This window comes from Strix aluco, chromosome 3, assembly GCF_031877795.1.
Source record: "Strix aluco isolate bStrAlu1 chromosome 3, bStrAlu1.hap1, whole genome shotgun sequence".
Lineage (NCBI taxonomy): Eukaryota > Metazoa > Chordata > Aves > Strigiformes > Strigidae > Strix > Strix aluco.
The window spans coordinates 46341844-46357692 of NC_133933.1; the positions used below are offsets into that span (position 1 = coordinate 46341844).

The 15849-nt window shown below is 37.9% G+C and overlaps 1 long non-coding RNA gene across 1 annotated transcript; it reads right to left on the reverse strand.

Annotated features, from left to right (window-relative positions):
* Positions 1 to 9598: 9598 nt before the first annotated feature.
* On the reverse strand, positions 9599 to 15404 carry LOC141921758 (uncharacterized). The gene is made up of 3 exons (XR_012622767.1): positions 15284 to 15404; positions 14820 to 14952; positions 9599 to 9944 (listed from the first exon to the last, which is right to left on the reverse strand). It is a non-coding gene; the product is annotated as an uncharacterized LOC141921758 (long non-coding RNA).
* Between the last annotated feature and the right edge of the window lie 445 nt (positions 15405 to 15849).

Here is a 15849-nt window from a genome sequence, read left to right on the forward strand (position 1 = left end):
GTAGAGAGAGATGAGGTCTCCCCTTAGCCTTCTCCTCCTCAAACTAAACAGTTTATAACATAAGATGTTCTAATAAATCCATATTTATAATCTATTAGGGTTTTGGTTTCCATTTCCCTAAAGACAGTTGTTCCAATGTTGTCTTCACTTACAAAGTCCTGTTCAGAAGTAACTTAAGTTTATGTGGCAGCCAGCATGACTGCTATTACATTCATTCGTTTGGGGATTCATTTGATAACCCTAATCAATGGGAAACTCTGTTCTTACATGTGAAAACCCCTTTGGCTACCAAGGCTACTTGAAAGAATGAAGAAGTTTGTGCTGCCTTTGAGGGAGGTATCCAGTAACAGGTCCTCTGGAAGGACTGGGTCCCCAGCCACAAAGGTGACTCAGTTTGAGCTGGGGCAGGGTGTCCACTGTCTGAATTATAGCTGAGCTGCTGGATGAACCCCCCTTTTTAGCTCCCTTTTATTGTTAACAAAATAAAAAAGTAAAGCAACATAAAGGCAATTTCCTGTCTTTTGGTAAACTGATTTCCCCCAGGATGGGTGTGGAGTAACTCTTAGTGACATTGTCTTCTTGAAGAGGCACAAGAAAAATGTGTGTGTCCATGCTGACGTGAGGACACCACACCAGAATGATAAAAAAATTGAACTGCTCACTTGGAGGGTGAATTTTTTATTTGTTTGTTCTGTTCCTGGAACACACTCAAGTTTATATTATTAGGTTTTCCGTCTACATATAGACTGTGTGTCTCCCCTTTCACAATTTCGTTCAGAGGTTTCTAATTGGTGAGCACAGCAAATTATAGGGATACAGAGAAGAGGGTGGATGCATTTCCATTCTTCAGGGGACTGAAATAGCAAAGGCCAGCTCTGGTTAGAAAAGCTGCAGATAGTTCCAGACTTCCTGTTAATGGCACATGAAATTGTTCCAAGAGGACAGGAAGATTTTTTAATGAGATAGTCAAGTGGCTGCAAGGTTGTTGTCGTGGTTTAACACAAGCTGGCAACTAAGCACCACCCAGCTGCTCACTCTTCCCTGTGAGATGGGGGTGTGGTGGTTTGACCTTGGCTAAATGCCAGGTACCCACCAAGTCGCTCTATCACTTCCACCCCCCTTCCCCTTTTTTTCTCAACAGGGCAAAGAGGGGAAAGAAAATAAGATAGGGAAAAAAAAACAACCCTTGTGGGTAAAACAACAGCAGTTTTAATATAAGCAAAGCGAAGCAAAGGTCTGCACACGGAAGCAAAAAAAAAAAAGAAGACAGATTTATTCTCTACTTCCCATTAACAGGCGATGTCGGGCCTTCTCAGGAAGCAGGGCTCCGATACGCGTAATGGTTGCCTCGGAGGACCAAGGGTGACCCCACCCCCTTCCTCCTTTCTCCCAGCTTTATACTGAGCAGACGTCATATGGTATGGAATATCCCTTTGGTCAGTTCGGGTCAGCTGTCCTGGTTGTGTCCCCTCCCAAGATCTTGCCCACCCCGTCCCACTGTGGGGGGGAAATGTCAGAAAGAGCCTTGGTGCTGTGTAAACACTACTCAGCAGTAGCCACAACACCAGTGTGCTATCAACACCCTGCCAGCTCCCAACATAAAACACAGCCCATGAGGGCTGCTATAGGGGAAAACCCGGGACAGGGGGAAAGAATCAGAAGAGTAAAAGTGAGAAAACTCATCAGTTGAGATAAAGACAGTTTAATAGGTAAAGCAAAAGCTGCATACAAAAGAAAAACAAACCAAGGAATTCATTCACCACTTCCCATAGGCAGACGGGTTCAACCATCTCCAGGGAAACAGAGCTCCGTCACGTGTAGCTAACTTGGGAAGACAAATGCTATCACTTTGAATGTTCCCCCCTTCCTTCTTCTTCCTCCAATTTATATGCTGAGTGTGACACCATATAGTATGGAATATCCCTTTGGTCATTGCGGTCAGCTGTCCTGGCTGTGTCCCCTCTCAACTTCTTGTACAGCCCCAGCCTCCCCGCTGAGGAGCAGAAAAGGCCTTGACTCTGTGCAAACGTTGCTGAGCAATAACAAAACACCTCCGCATTATCAACACTGTTTTCAGCACAAATCCAAAATGGAGCCCCATACTAGATACTATGAAGAAAATTAACTCTACCCCAGACAAAACCAGCACACATTGTCATTAAAAACTATGAGGGATACTGATTTGTCGGTTGGTTAATATCCCTGTTTGGATTATTGCTGTTTACTGAATTTTGAAACATTTAAAGACAAGTTTTTCAGGGTTGTTTGTTTGTTTTGGGGTTTTTTTGTTTTTTTGTTTTTTGTTTTTTTTTTTTATAAAGTGCCTTTACAACGTGAAATGATGTTATAGAGTGAATGAAAATATCACACAAGTTCATCTTATTACAGTATCTAAATAAGAATGTCTGTAACATATGTATGAAAATCAGGGAGACAAACCATAAATTCATATCAGTATTAGAAACATCTTAGCCCTAAAAGCTAGATACTTAGAAGTGAAATATGTCTGTTGTTGACAGCAAAATGCTTTGGTGCTGCTAAACAGGTAGCAACAAACCCAGGTGTTCTTAAACCAGTGTAAATATTTTCACTGAATTCAATGGGACCAGTGTCCTACTGTTATGGTTTGTTCTAGGACATCTAGAACAAAAATCTACGACAATGAATAATATTATATCATGCAGAAATAATGGATGGTGTAGTATGGGAATCTGTGGATAGCACAACATGCTAAAAAGAACTTCAATTCTGTGACCTGTAATAGTCCCAAGTGATCACAGCCTTATGTTTTTCTGTTTCTTTGAGGCATAGAAGCTTTAGTGCCATATTGAAGCACCAAGTGATTGTAGTGTGGAGAGCAGATTAATTACATTTTCTGAATGTCTTCCAGAGCAAATGGACTTTTTTTAGAGGCAGTCCATCTGCACATTGATCCAACATGACAAAATGCAGAAATGTGTATTTACAGAGGCATGAGGCCTTGGAAAAAAAAGATATAAATAATAGCCACCAATGGTTCAGGTAACTCATCACGGTATCTCACTATATATGGAATTCCATCCCTGCAAAATGAATGGGAACCATCAGACATTGTTTTAAATGAGGCCAGCTGATGTTACTGCAAAAGGTAATTAAATTATGCCATATAAATGTTTTGAATTTCCAGAAATATGCACTGTGATTTGAATATTTTAGTGTGATTTATAAAATATCCTATGAAGGTTTGGTGTTGGGCTTGATTTATAAAGTTGGTTCCTAAAGCTTTTTTTTTTTTTTTTTTCCCTCACCAAAATGACTCTTCTCTTTAGGTAAAACATGTCTAATAGAAAATATTTTGATAGCTGTATAGACTTAGTATTAGGAATCACCCTGGTCACAAAGAGCACCAGATTTACTAGCAAGAGCTGAGTTTTAGAATGAACTGGGAAGAGCTGGAGATGCATTTGGAAAGTCAGTTTATTAAAAACAAAGTCCTTTGTGCCATCCCATTGTGGGCACTAAGCCAGCACAGTGCAAATGCATCAACTAAAATGACCGTTTGTCTTAAATATACTCTGATATTTTGATCTTCATATTTGCCTTGTAGTTGTTCTAGTCTTTGTACTAGATTTAGCGTGTTGATAACAGGACTTAACTACTCAACTGTCTTTGAGAACTTTGTGGAAGAGGTGACGATAAATACTGAGATTTCTTTTGTTCTATAATCCCAACATGAATATTTTATTTATAATACAGAAATAGTCTACAGAATTTACACAGCTTCAGGACCATGTGTGAGATACTACAGAGCTACAAAAAAATGAGATAGTCTTGTAGAAAATTTGTAGTTATATATCATTAGAAATCCCAAACTTGAAAAGATGGTGACTAACAGTACTCAAGATGCTTGCTCCCATTTCTCTTCCAGAGAATAAAATGAAGCGTGGCCTCTGTCATCAGGAAGAGGTAGAAGATGAGAGCTATATGCTTTCTCATTGATGATGCTGAAAGAATTTTGAGATACAGATGAAAACTGGCAGTGGATAAATGGAAGGACAGTTTTCTGAACAAATGAAAGTCTATCTATTTTGATTTCATGCAGAATACAGCTGAGAGAGTTCATGCATCTATTCTGCATTGGGATATCGCATCTAGTACTTGGCCCAAAGTAAATTTGTCAAAGAGAAAAAATTATCTAATTGCTGCTGCAGAATTTCCCAGGTGGATACTGAAGAGAGGGTTTGAGTTAACCCCAGTGATTGTGGTGGGAGTGCTCCAGTGATCTGGTGCCCCAGTTAACCAGGACATCACCACCACACCACCCTATCTTGCTGCTTAATAGCAGCACTTTTCTGATAAACTGAAAACAACCTCACCTCCACTTACACCCCTTCTAAAAAATAATAATAATAATAATGTTTATTCAGAATTGAATGAAGACTTGGTCAAAGCTTTTGCTTCATCTTTTCTGACAGTAGCTGGATTACAGTGAAGACGAGCGTATCACCAACTGTAGGCAGCTAACTAGTTCCCTGTATGTTCAAGAGGTTGGTGGCTTTGGGATGGCAGGGCTGGAGTCCAGACCTGGCTCATGAGGTGCCTGCATGGTGGATCTGGTAAATAAATCTGTCTGTAAGCACACAGCTTTATTATACTGGACCCCAGATTATTTAATTTGTGAAATACTACTGAATCACAAACCCAGACAGTGTGACAAAATTCATAGCACTACATTCATTTCTGACATTATATCTTTTATTAGATTTATTGTGACTGATTGCTATTTTCTGCATAACTGCAGTCATATATGAAGATATATGAAGTTATTTTCACTCATGGATATGTCTCCAGAGTGTGTTGGCTCATTGCAAGCAAAACAACTGTAAAATAAAATTATTCATAGATACAGAAGACCCATTTAGCAAAGATCTGTCTGGAAAGAGGATCCTTGCGTTATATTTTTTGTCATGAGATTGGATGGATTTCCAATAGCATGGAGTTTGGTAGGAGGCATTTTGTGAAAGAAATGGGTGATATGATAATAGAATTTATATTCTTGTTACTGGTTCTCATTTTCCTCCTCTTGCTTCATTGTTCTAAATGTTCCTTTTTGTGCAATTTTCTAGTCATGCTAACTAAAAACATAAGTATTTAATACTGTGGATACTGAAAGACAATTCATTTGAATAGTTAGAAAACTACCATTATAAGCTTACACATATCTTTACCTACTCTTTGCAGTCTCCTTTAATTGTTTAATCGTGCAATTTGAGCTACTTGGTTTCACTATTGTGTATCAATTTGCTTTGTTTCTTGAGTGACCAACGGGGTTTTTTGTTCCCTAGAGCTGTACTCTGAAAGTTAAGTTTAACATATCTTTTGGGTACAAATGTAATTTGATAATTCGTTGTCAAAACTTCAAGCCTTTCATGAGTTTGTCTGCTCAGAAATGAGCCTCTGAAATACTAAGAAGCTGATGCCTAAGTATAATAAAAGAGAACTTAAGTTAAAAAAGGAAAGATCCCTCTCCTCTCTTGATATTCAAATTATTGAATGACGTGGAGAGAAAGTTACAGATTAATCAAATGAATATTCTCACCATTTCTGAGAAAATTTCCAGGTTTTTTTAAAGGGCATTAAATCAAAGACTATTTCCTTTTTATCGATATAATACAGAAGATACCCAAAGTCCAGAAGGGTCAAAATCATAAAAAGTTTGGCATTTTGACTATTGCTTACATTACAAACATCTTTAAAATTTTGCTTATTTGGTGAAAAAGGGTCCATACATTATTGTATGTACGTTTGGTCATCTAAGAATTTCAAGGTGGTGGAAGCCTATTAGTTAGATATGGAGGAAAATGCAATTAAACGCATTACAGCTGCCTATCCTCAGTACCCATTCTATCTATTTATGCTATATTAAAACAAATGGAGCATGTGTTTGCTATCCATCCAAAGTCTACTGATTATGTAATATGTTTTTCATAAAAACTCATGATAATTTTGAAAGTCAATTTAATTAATCTAACAGATTATAAATAGGATGTGCAAAAGATCTCCTTATACCTTTTGGACACGATGTCCAGGTGGTGTTTATCAATGCAATATTTTTGAAAATGAAGACATTCATTTGATATCCCTTTGTTTTGTAGTGGTATTCATCTGCGCTTGGTGGTGGAAATGGGAAACATTCCTAAGAGCTGTTCATATTTTAAACTAGTATATAACATAGTATGTTGCTGTGCACCCATCCCAGTGCATGTGCTTATTATGCATAATGTGCGATTTTGTCATTCTTTCTCACAACTATTATGTTACTGCCTGATCTTTTTTCACTGGAAGCAATGGGAATTCTGCTGTTGACCATAGGCAAAGCAGCAATGAAGTCCTTGCTCAGCAAGCAGTCCCACTGATTTCACTCAAACCACTTGCAGGTCATAGTACTACTCAGCATGTATCATAATAATTGAATAAAGCCATAGGTCCCTTTTCTACATAAGGAAGTACAAGGAAGCATAGAAAAAAACCCTATCTGAGCCTCTCTCCTCAGACTATCTTGACATCAAGTCCGTTTCTATTATGGATACACAGCTTTTCACTGTGAAATATGTTTGTCCTAGTATAATATATTAATATTTTTATTCAGCAAATGCAATACTAGCAGTGGAAAAACTACTACCCGTTGTTAGAGCAAACTTAAGCCATACTCGCATGGCACAAGGTCATCATCTTTTGTGGTCATTCTTTATATGTGTGCTTATATCTTTTATTTATTCCATACTTTTTTAAAATATCTATGAAATTTCTTCTTCTTCATTGTCTATGCTCTCATTTGCTTCTTGACACTACCTTGTTTCCCATCTCCTGGTCTTTGTCTTCTTTTGTTTTGCTTTCAATTTCTTCAGTGACATTCTTCATTCCCATTCTTTTTGTTGTTATTTTTCTTACTCCTGCATTCTCCCTCCCCAACCTTGTTTGTTGAATCTTTCTCCTACATCTGCTTAGATTTAATTTAATTTTATGTTTCTGTTCTGTGAGAAGACAGTCTTCTCCTTTTTAATGATTGTTTTTTCCATCCCAAATGCTTCACCTTTAAATTTGCTGTTCACTTTCTCAGGTAACACTGTTTTATTTCCCCTCCAATTCCACCTTTCCACTTCCCCCTCATTTAGTCTAGTCCAGCTGTTGTCCATGGTCTGCTTTATTCTAACTTATTTTGCACTTCCACTACCACTTTATTTCACTTGATCCTCTGGCATCTTGCTCTGTGTCCCAGAGGAACACAGAAGGTGAACCTGTTATTAAAATGGCACAATAGAGGCAGACGAGAGTTGATTAATTCCCTCCCACTTCCCTTCCATTCTTCTGCAGTCACTCTGCTGAGAGCTTGAGAAGTGGAACAGAAAGGTGGGAAGATAAGAAATTGCATTTTCAAGTGTAATCGCTGATATTCTTCAGACTACGTAGTTAATACAGTCTTGATTGCTCTTCTAATGGGGAAGCAGAAATCTTTAACAGAGAGTTTGGGGATGATAGGTTTTCCTGAAAATCTAGCCAAGACTAAAATTCAGGTTTAGTTACTACAAGAATAATGTCAGAATATGCACACATATAATATGACCCTAGTTCCAACGAATTTACAATGAAAAAATCCACCCCAGACCCTAAACTAAAAGACAGGGGAATAAAATGGACATACAAGTTGAACGATTATTTTCATTATGTTATTATCCAGGCTTTAACTAGAGAGCTTATTCTTTCATGATTTTTCACAGTGAAAATTTGTTAAAATGAAATTTATCTGTTTCAAGAAGCCCATGCTAATTTTATGTCAATGACTGAGTTTCAGATGATTACCCAAATTAGATCAAAGTAGTAACTGTTTCAGGATTCTTCCAGGTAGAGAAGTTTTTGGTACAATTTCTACACAGATGGTCAAGCTGAAGCACTTTGAGTTCACACAAAACAGTTTCTCAAGAACAACTGCAGAACAAGCAGCAAAATATTCTTTTATAAAGCAGGCCCAGTAATAGATTTTGTGTTCACTTAAATGACTGAACTCATGGAAGATGTCAATGCTGACCACTGCATATCCTAGTTCAGGAAAAAGAATTGGTCTGAATACCCTCTCCCTGTTCTCTTACATGTCAGAAATAGCTTTTGCGCTCCAGATGAAAGTATGACACTTCTCTCTTATCCTTAAACCCACATTTCAATATTGCTCATGCACCGTAAAGCCCTCTGGAAAATTTAAGTTGGGGAACTGATATTTCTGCTAAGACTATATAATCCTGGCATGCCACAGCTGCTGAAAACCACCATTTGTGATAGTGTGCCAATTATTTTCCAGGTGCCATGGTAACAAAGTAGAAGAGGAGCCTGCTCCTCCCTTCATCCCAAATCCCCGAAGGCATGATCTTCAGGTTACCTTAGGGCTGACTTGGGAGATCCAAGCAGAATGCAAATGTGTTGAAGCAAACTACTCTCTAAAAAGCAGCAGGGGAAAAAATTACTATTTTCTGTTACTTATGCATTTAGCAACATCTGAAGTTTTAGTTTTTCATGGAATACTCTGCTGAATTTAGGCATAAATTGGTGCTCTGGCCGTGTAAACATTGTTGTGTTTACCTTTCGCTCCAAGCCATGATGTGCTCCACTACATGTTACTTCGCAGGATGTTTAATTTCCGTAGCTCTATCGATCAAATTCCTTACAAACTGGGGTTATTTTCCAGCCAAAAGGTTTGCTTAGGACTTCTGTTTACGAGTCAAGAATGCATTAGCTAAAGATGTTTTAATTAGCTACTAAAGGTGGTTTAAGTTGTTTTGTTTTTATCTCTAGATTTTCCCTCATATCAACAGGTGTATTTCTGTTTTCAGAAATACAGAATCACTGATGTTAGATGCAAATAGCATACCTTTCCTGATTGCCCACCACAGACCACAGAATCTTCCCATGCTGGCTCTGGCTCAAGGTTGGTAATTGTTTTTGACTAAATCACATCTTCTGGGAAGGCATGTGGGACTGAAAAGGTAAATCCAGTGCCAAATTATGTATCGGACTAAATGTATAAGTCTTTCACCTGTTGAGACTTCTGAAATATTCTGAAATAAAAAATGCACCAAATAAATGCATTTATAAATTGTTGGAGAGTGGCATGGATGATATATAAGCAGGATGGTGCACAAGTATTGGGGACTTTGGATTTCATATGCAATTGCCTTTAACTGAGTAACAGACTGACTTAGAAAGATGTTGAAAGAAGCTCACATATCACCAAACTGTTTTACAGAAGTGAGGCCAACTTTGTAGTAAGAAAATGTTTTGCTAGTATGATACAGTATTGCTGGCCATAACTCTGCAAACTAATTTTTCAGCTCAACAGTGGAATTGAAGGAAAATAAAAATCTGTATCAGGCAGAGACAATCATTGTTTTGTTCTATATACTGGTGGGATATACACCAGTCTGCATTTACATGAGTTAGTGCAGTACCTGCTCCCACATGGATGCATTTCCTCCTTCCTTCTCCTTTATAGACATAAATTATATAGCTTCAGTTTAGTTCTCATTGTTGCATAGACAAAATATTCATGGTCAATAATGGTTTATACTTTACAAAATATTACCAAATACTGTTTATTTGCATCAAAAATATTGCAAGAAGTTGAAGAGTTTCATCTTCTTAGGAGATTGTGTTACTCAGGGTCTTTGAAGTACTCCCATTTTTTCTGACATGTTTTTTCTGACCTTTAATAGAGATGACTTTCTGCTGCTAAATGAAAGTTTTTGTCCTTTAAGTGGTTGTTTATGGCCAGCTATATTGATCATATACTTGCCATCACTCGGTTACTGTTGCTTTGCTCCCACATCAAGGAAGCATCTTCCCAGGCTGAGGTGTTGCATTGGCAGTCCATGAACACAAACATGTGGAAGTTCTCCCAGTTTCTAAGTACAGTAGCACTGGTGAAACCAGAATAGAATTAATAAACAGAAACAAAGGCAGCGAAGATAAAAAGGTACAAGATAACAAACACCCAACCCTTGCTTTAGTTTCTTTATGTCCAAATACAGGTAATTGACAAATGTGGGTTATGGGGGTTTTTTAATGGTGTTTTTTTTTTTTTTTCCCCTTCTTCCTAGCTGTATTGTATGTGGTGAGTGTAAACTGTAATGAAGGAAAATTATTATCAGTAAGATTATCTTGATGGATTTTGTCACCTAACTGAGATGTAAGAGGCGACTTGGTTCAGCGAGTGAGCTGCTGTGCATTCAGACATCCTCTGGTAGTACTTGGTATATTCTACACTTTTGACCAGGAAGGGAGACCTACTTTCAGATATGTATTTCAGTAATTTTTAAATAATGCAGAATGTCTTTTGTTTCCATCTTTTGCCCCAGACCCTTTCAAGTATAATCCCTGTTTTACTTGGGAATGCAAATACCCATGTAGAGTTTTGCAGGTAGACAGGATGTTGATAGCAACGTGATCTAATTTGGAGTGTTTCATCTAGAGTACTCAGCACTGGATAAAAGCATGCATACTTTTTAAATCGTTCATGCAATGGTTCAATTTAGTTTGCATGATCAAGAGTCCCTGAGCAGGTTGAAAATTACAGCCTGCAAGATATAGTGGTTGAGAATAATGACACTTCTATTGCTTAGTACATCATTATTTCAGTGCTTTGAATTCTTTTTCAAGAAGAGCAAAGGGGTTTGCAAAGGCTATTTTCTCAGTTTGTATGTTTGATCAAACTCATGTTTTCAGATATTGCAACTTACTTAAGAAAAAGTAAAAGTGACCATTTAATTTTGCATTCATAGCAGATAGGTATTATCCTCTTTTAAGCAAATGTTCTTAAATATTTTAGATTTGACGTGCTCATAATTTCACCCAAACATGTAGTGAAAGAATAAAACCAATAATTGCTGGACAAAGATACTGTTCGTTTATGTTCTCTGTGTTTCCTGGGATACTGGTGGTTTCTCTAGGCTGGTTCTGTCTCACCTTTATTTCCAGAGTTTCTATTTCTAAAATGGCTTTTGGAGTCACAGTTTTGGGTGCTGCCACCTTCTCATAGGCACTAGACCAGCAAGGGAGGGGGAGAATAGAACAGGAACTGTTCCAGCACGCTACAATTTCGAAAAGGCCTGAAAAAAAAAGTTTGCAGCAGACATGAACTGAAGGGTGCTTTACAAGGGTGTGCTACAACTTCTTGATTTTGGACCTTTCTGGATCTGTAATATGCCAGAAGTGTTCCTTCAAAAGAGGGTTTCTGCAACACATCTGAGCTCCCACATACACTTTTGCATCCCAACATGTTACCTTGTTATCCTTGGAATGTATTGCATAAGGATTCACTTACATACAAGCAAGTTTTCACTCATCTCTTACTCGGCACTTCTATACCATCCCTCTGTGCCAGGAGAAACAGAGCCTGTCAGACTTAAGGTCTATCTCAGTATTAGAAAAATGGAAGATTAGATGGAGTCCCCCTGTACTCTGCACTGGTGAGGCCACACCTTGAGTATTGTGTCCAGTTTTGGGCACCTCAATACGAGAGAGATATCGAGGTGCTGGAGCGAGTGTAGAGGAGGGCAACGAAGCTGGTGAAGGGCCTGGAGAACAGATCCTATGAGGAGTAATTGAAGGAGCTGGGACTGTTTAGTTTGAGGAAGAGAAGGCTGAGGGGAGACCTCATCGCTCTCTACAAGCTACCTGAAAGGACATTGTAGAGAGGTTGGTGCTGGTCTCTTCTCACAGGTAAATAGTGATAGAACAAGAGGGAATGGCTTTAAACTGCAACAGGGGAGGTTCAGACTGGACATTAGGAAAAAAATTTTCACAGAAAGAGTGGTTAGACAGTGGAATAGGCTGCCCAGGAAGGTGGTGGAGTCACCATCCCTGGATGTGTTTAAGGGTCGTTTAGATGAGATGTTGGGGAATATGGTGTAGGGGAGAACTTTTTAGAGTGGGGCTGATGGTTGGACTTAATGATCCCAAGGGTCTTTTCCAACCTGAATGATTCTGTGATCCTATGATTCTGTGAGATATTTGAAAAGATACTGTAACATAATGATACATGCGCAGTGATACAGCTACTTAAGTTCTGCAAACCAAGAAAGTTTTGCTGTGCCTAGTCTTAAAAGGATGACCTATGTAAAACTTAACTGTTCTATTTGTGAAAACCATGAATAATGTTTAATGTCCATATTATTTCAGCTTTTTTTTTTTTTTCCCCCCAACACCTTTAGTTTGAGCATCATTCAGTTTCAGTAAGAAAACATCCAACAAATCCTCAGGTGAATTCTTAAATTATAAGTGTTTGTCATAAATCCATAAGATTTTTGTTTTGTATGAACTCAGAATTTTATCACTTAGAACACATGAAGTTGATGAAGTCTGGTAAATTTACCACAAACCTGGCAACATCTGATGGTTTTCAAGAAGCCCCAGCTGCTGGTAGAACTTGCCTGTTTGTGAGTCTTACCATTCCTACATCCTGTGTTTTCTATTCTAAGTCCATATTTTCTGAGGCAAGTTTTCCATTCTAAAATCTAGAGAATCAAAATTGAAATAAAATACTAAGTACATAGTTCTAAAGTCAGTGTCATGATTGGAATGCAAATCTGTTATCTGAAAATATGGAATCTGAACATTTTGAAATGCCTCCATTTTTGGTTTGTTTGTTTATGTTTAAGGAAAGGAGAAAATTCTGGTTGGAATTCAATATAAAACTTTTTGTTAGTTCATTGCCATGAGCACTACACTGGTCTAATTACTCATATTTCTCGCTGGGAAAAAAACCCTACCTGTTTCATTGCAGAAGGTGCTAGAGGTAGGTGATAAGAATTTAACTTTCAGAAAGACAGCATTCAGTAAGTGGACTGTAGACTACTGCAGCTCACAGCAGACTCAGCGAGGTGAAGTTTATAGCGTACCCTTTGTCCTTTGCCCAAGGGCTTATTCTGAGGATATAAAAAACAATACGATGTCAAACCATCAATGGACTTGACAGTGTCTGCATTAGGATCTACCATGTCTTTCAAGGATTGCAGCTCACACTTTTTGTCCAAAACCAGTTTGACACATGTGCATGAACCAGAGCAAGGACTTGAACTTTGGTTTCCTGTGTTGCTGGTGAGTGATGTAACTGCTAGATAACAGAGTAAATCACTAGAGTAAATTCTCCATTTACACCAATGAATATTTAGTTTATTGATATAAAGTAAATCAGCTTCAATAAAAGAAACTAAGAGAGAGATAAAACTTTTACCAAAATAAACCTGAGCATGACTAATTAAGGAAATTATTAACTTCATTATTGATGAGCTAAGGTGTCTAACCTGTGTTCAAGAAGAAACCTAGCTCTCTTACATCCTGGATGAGTGCTCTGACTGCCAGAGTGGTTATCTGCCGTGAAAGAAGAATCCCCACAGACTGCATTCTGAAGGAAAGAATACTCCTTATGAAAAACTGATTATATTGAAGCTGATATATATAGAATCATAGAATTGTTTAGGACGGAAAAGACCTTTAAGATCAAGTTCAACCATTAACCTAGCTAGCAGGTCTACCATTAAACCATGTCCCTAAAAGTGCCACATGTACACATCTTTGAAATATCTCCAAGGATGGTGATTCAACCACTCACCTGAGCAGCCTGTTCCAATGCTTGATAACCTTTTCAGTGAAGAAATGATTCCTAATATCCAATCTAAACCTCCCTTGGTACAAATTGAGGCCATTTCCTCTCATCCTGTTGTTTGTTACTTAGAAGAACAGACCAACACCTGCCTCGCTACAACCTCCTTTCAGGTAGTTGTAGAGAGCGATAAGGTCTCCCCTCAGCCTCCTTTTCTCCAGGCTAAACAACCCCAGTTCCCTCAGCTGCTCCTCATAAGGTTTGTTTTTCATAGCCTCCACCAGCTTAATTGCCCTTCTTTGGACAACGTGTGGACTCATACATGCATAAAATGCATGTATGCTTGCAGAAAGTTTTGTATTTGTGGAATTTGTATTTCTAAATGAAAAGGTTTCTGTCAGGACGTTTCAGACCAACTGAAATAACAAGACAGGCATAGCGACTGATTCTGCCACCAACATTTTATCAGAGCTCATATTTGATAATACCTGACATCATTTTTCACTTAGTTTTGCTTGATAAATAAGTGAGATTTAGCTGGAGAACAGTATGACATTAGATTTACCATATCATAAACCTGCTATTTATGTTTTCAAATTAGTAGTTTTGTAATATGTTGTACTATATGTTCAGAACACGTCCAGATTTTTAAATCATTAGTATCATTAGAAATGCAGTAAATGTTGTGATAAGTAAAACATTCTCTTATAGCAAGTATTATCATTAGGTATCTAGGCAGTTCAGTAGTATGGTTCCTTGGGTGTAGGGAAACATTTATTGTGCAGTTGTGAGGCAGTCAGTTCTGGAGTGAAAAAACATTCAGTTTAGAGCTCCTACCAAGAATAGAGAAACTTTCCACAAAGGCACTGGAACAAATCCTCCACTTACAGGAAATACCATAGTATTTTCACACAGTAATTGCAAAGCATGTAATTTCCGAGGATGGCATTTGAAAATACACTAAACAACAGACTCCATGGTGCTCAATTATTCCATGGAGTAGGAATAAACTCACTGTACCTTCAGGGAGTTGAAAAGAAAAATCATACCTGATATTTAGACTACAGTTAACTCAATGCCTCTAGCTGGGATTTGAGATATTATTTCAGAATAACAGAGAAAGGAAAAGGAATATTTTTTTGGGGTTTTTTTTAGGAAATTATGATAGGGGGAAAAGGTAAACATGGCTTACCTGCGACAGGTGTCTTCTCTCCTGTTTGCCTTATCCAATTTAGGATCTGCAAAAGCCATGGCAGGGAACAGATGCCAAAGGTAGCACATAGGTGCTGGAACTTCCTTAACCTTCATTCAGAGTTTGACAGACACTTAAGGAAAAAAAATAAGTAGAAAAGAAAAAGTAACCTCATAGCACTTAGATGTTTAAAGTTGTTGTGGTGTAATGAAACACTATCCAGATGTGATTATATTCATTTCATTGTATATACAATACAGTATCTCCATAATGTCTGGATGGGACATCGCATTTACATCATTCTGTACTTTAATCTTAGAATCCATTGTTATTGATATCATCAACAGATACCATGGTATTATGAGAGTTAATGTCTATAAAGTCTCTCTACAACCATCCAGCTGCTTTTGGCTCTCAGTTCATCAGATGTTAAACATTATAAAACAATGCAGGGTTGTTCCCACCTTGAAGTCCAACATTCTTCTTTATGCATATGACTAAATGGGTCATTTTATTCTTCTTTGCTTCTCATTAAGCATAATAAAAATTCTCTTTTACACCCAACAGCCTTTGTTAGTAATGGTCTCCTCATTTCTCTGATGATATCAGTTCCCCTAGTGAAAAAAATAAGTAGTTGGGATCCAGCTCATCTGCTATTGGCCCATATTTTCTGTCATGGTCCATTGCTAGATAATCTATTTTTTATTTTGCAGTTCAAAGATCATGAGATGTAGATCCCTAAAGCTGCTGCATATTCAAGGCTCTTACTCTACCAAACACAACTCCAGATGCATTTTAGTTCTACCTAGGAACAAAGACCTATGGATCCCAGATTTCAGAAGCCTTGTTGTGAAAAATAGGCAGGCCAGCAATTCCCCAGTGTGATTGAAAGGTGGGGGAATTCTAGTAGATAAAGATGAAGTTTATCTTTTGACTCATGTTTCAGATAGAGATCTATACCAGAGAGAATTCACATTTCAGTTAGAAACTCACAGCTTATGCAATTGTATTCATGATCCTCTTACGCACA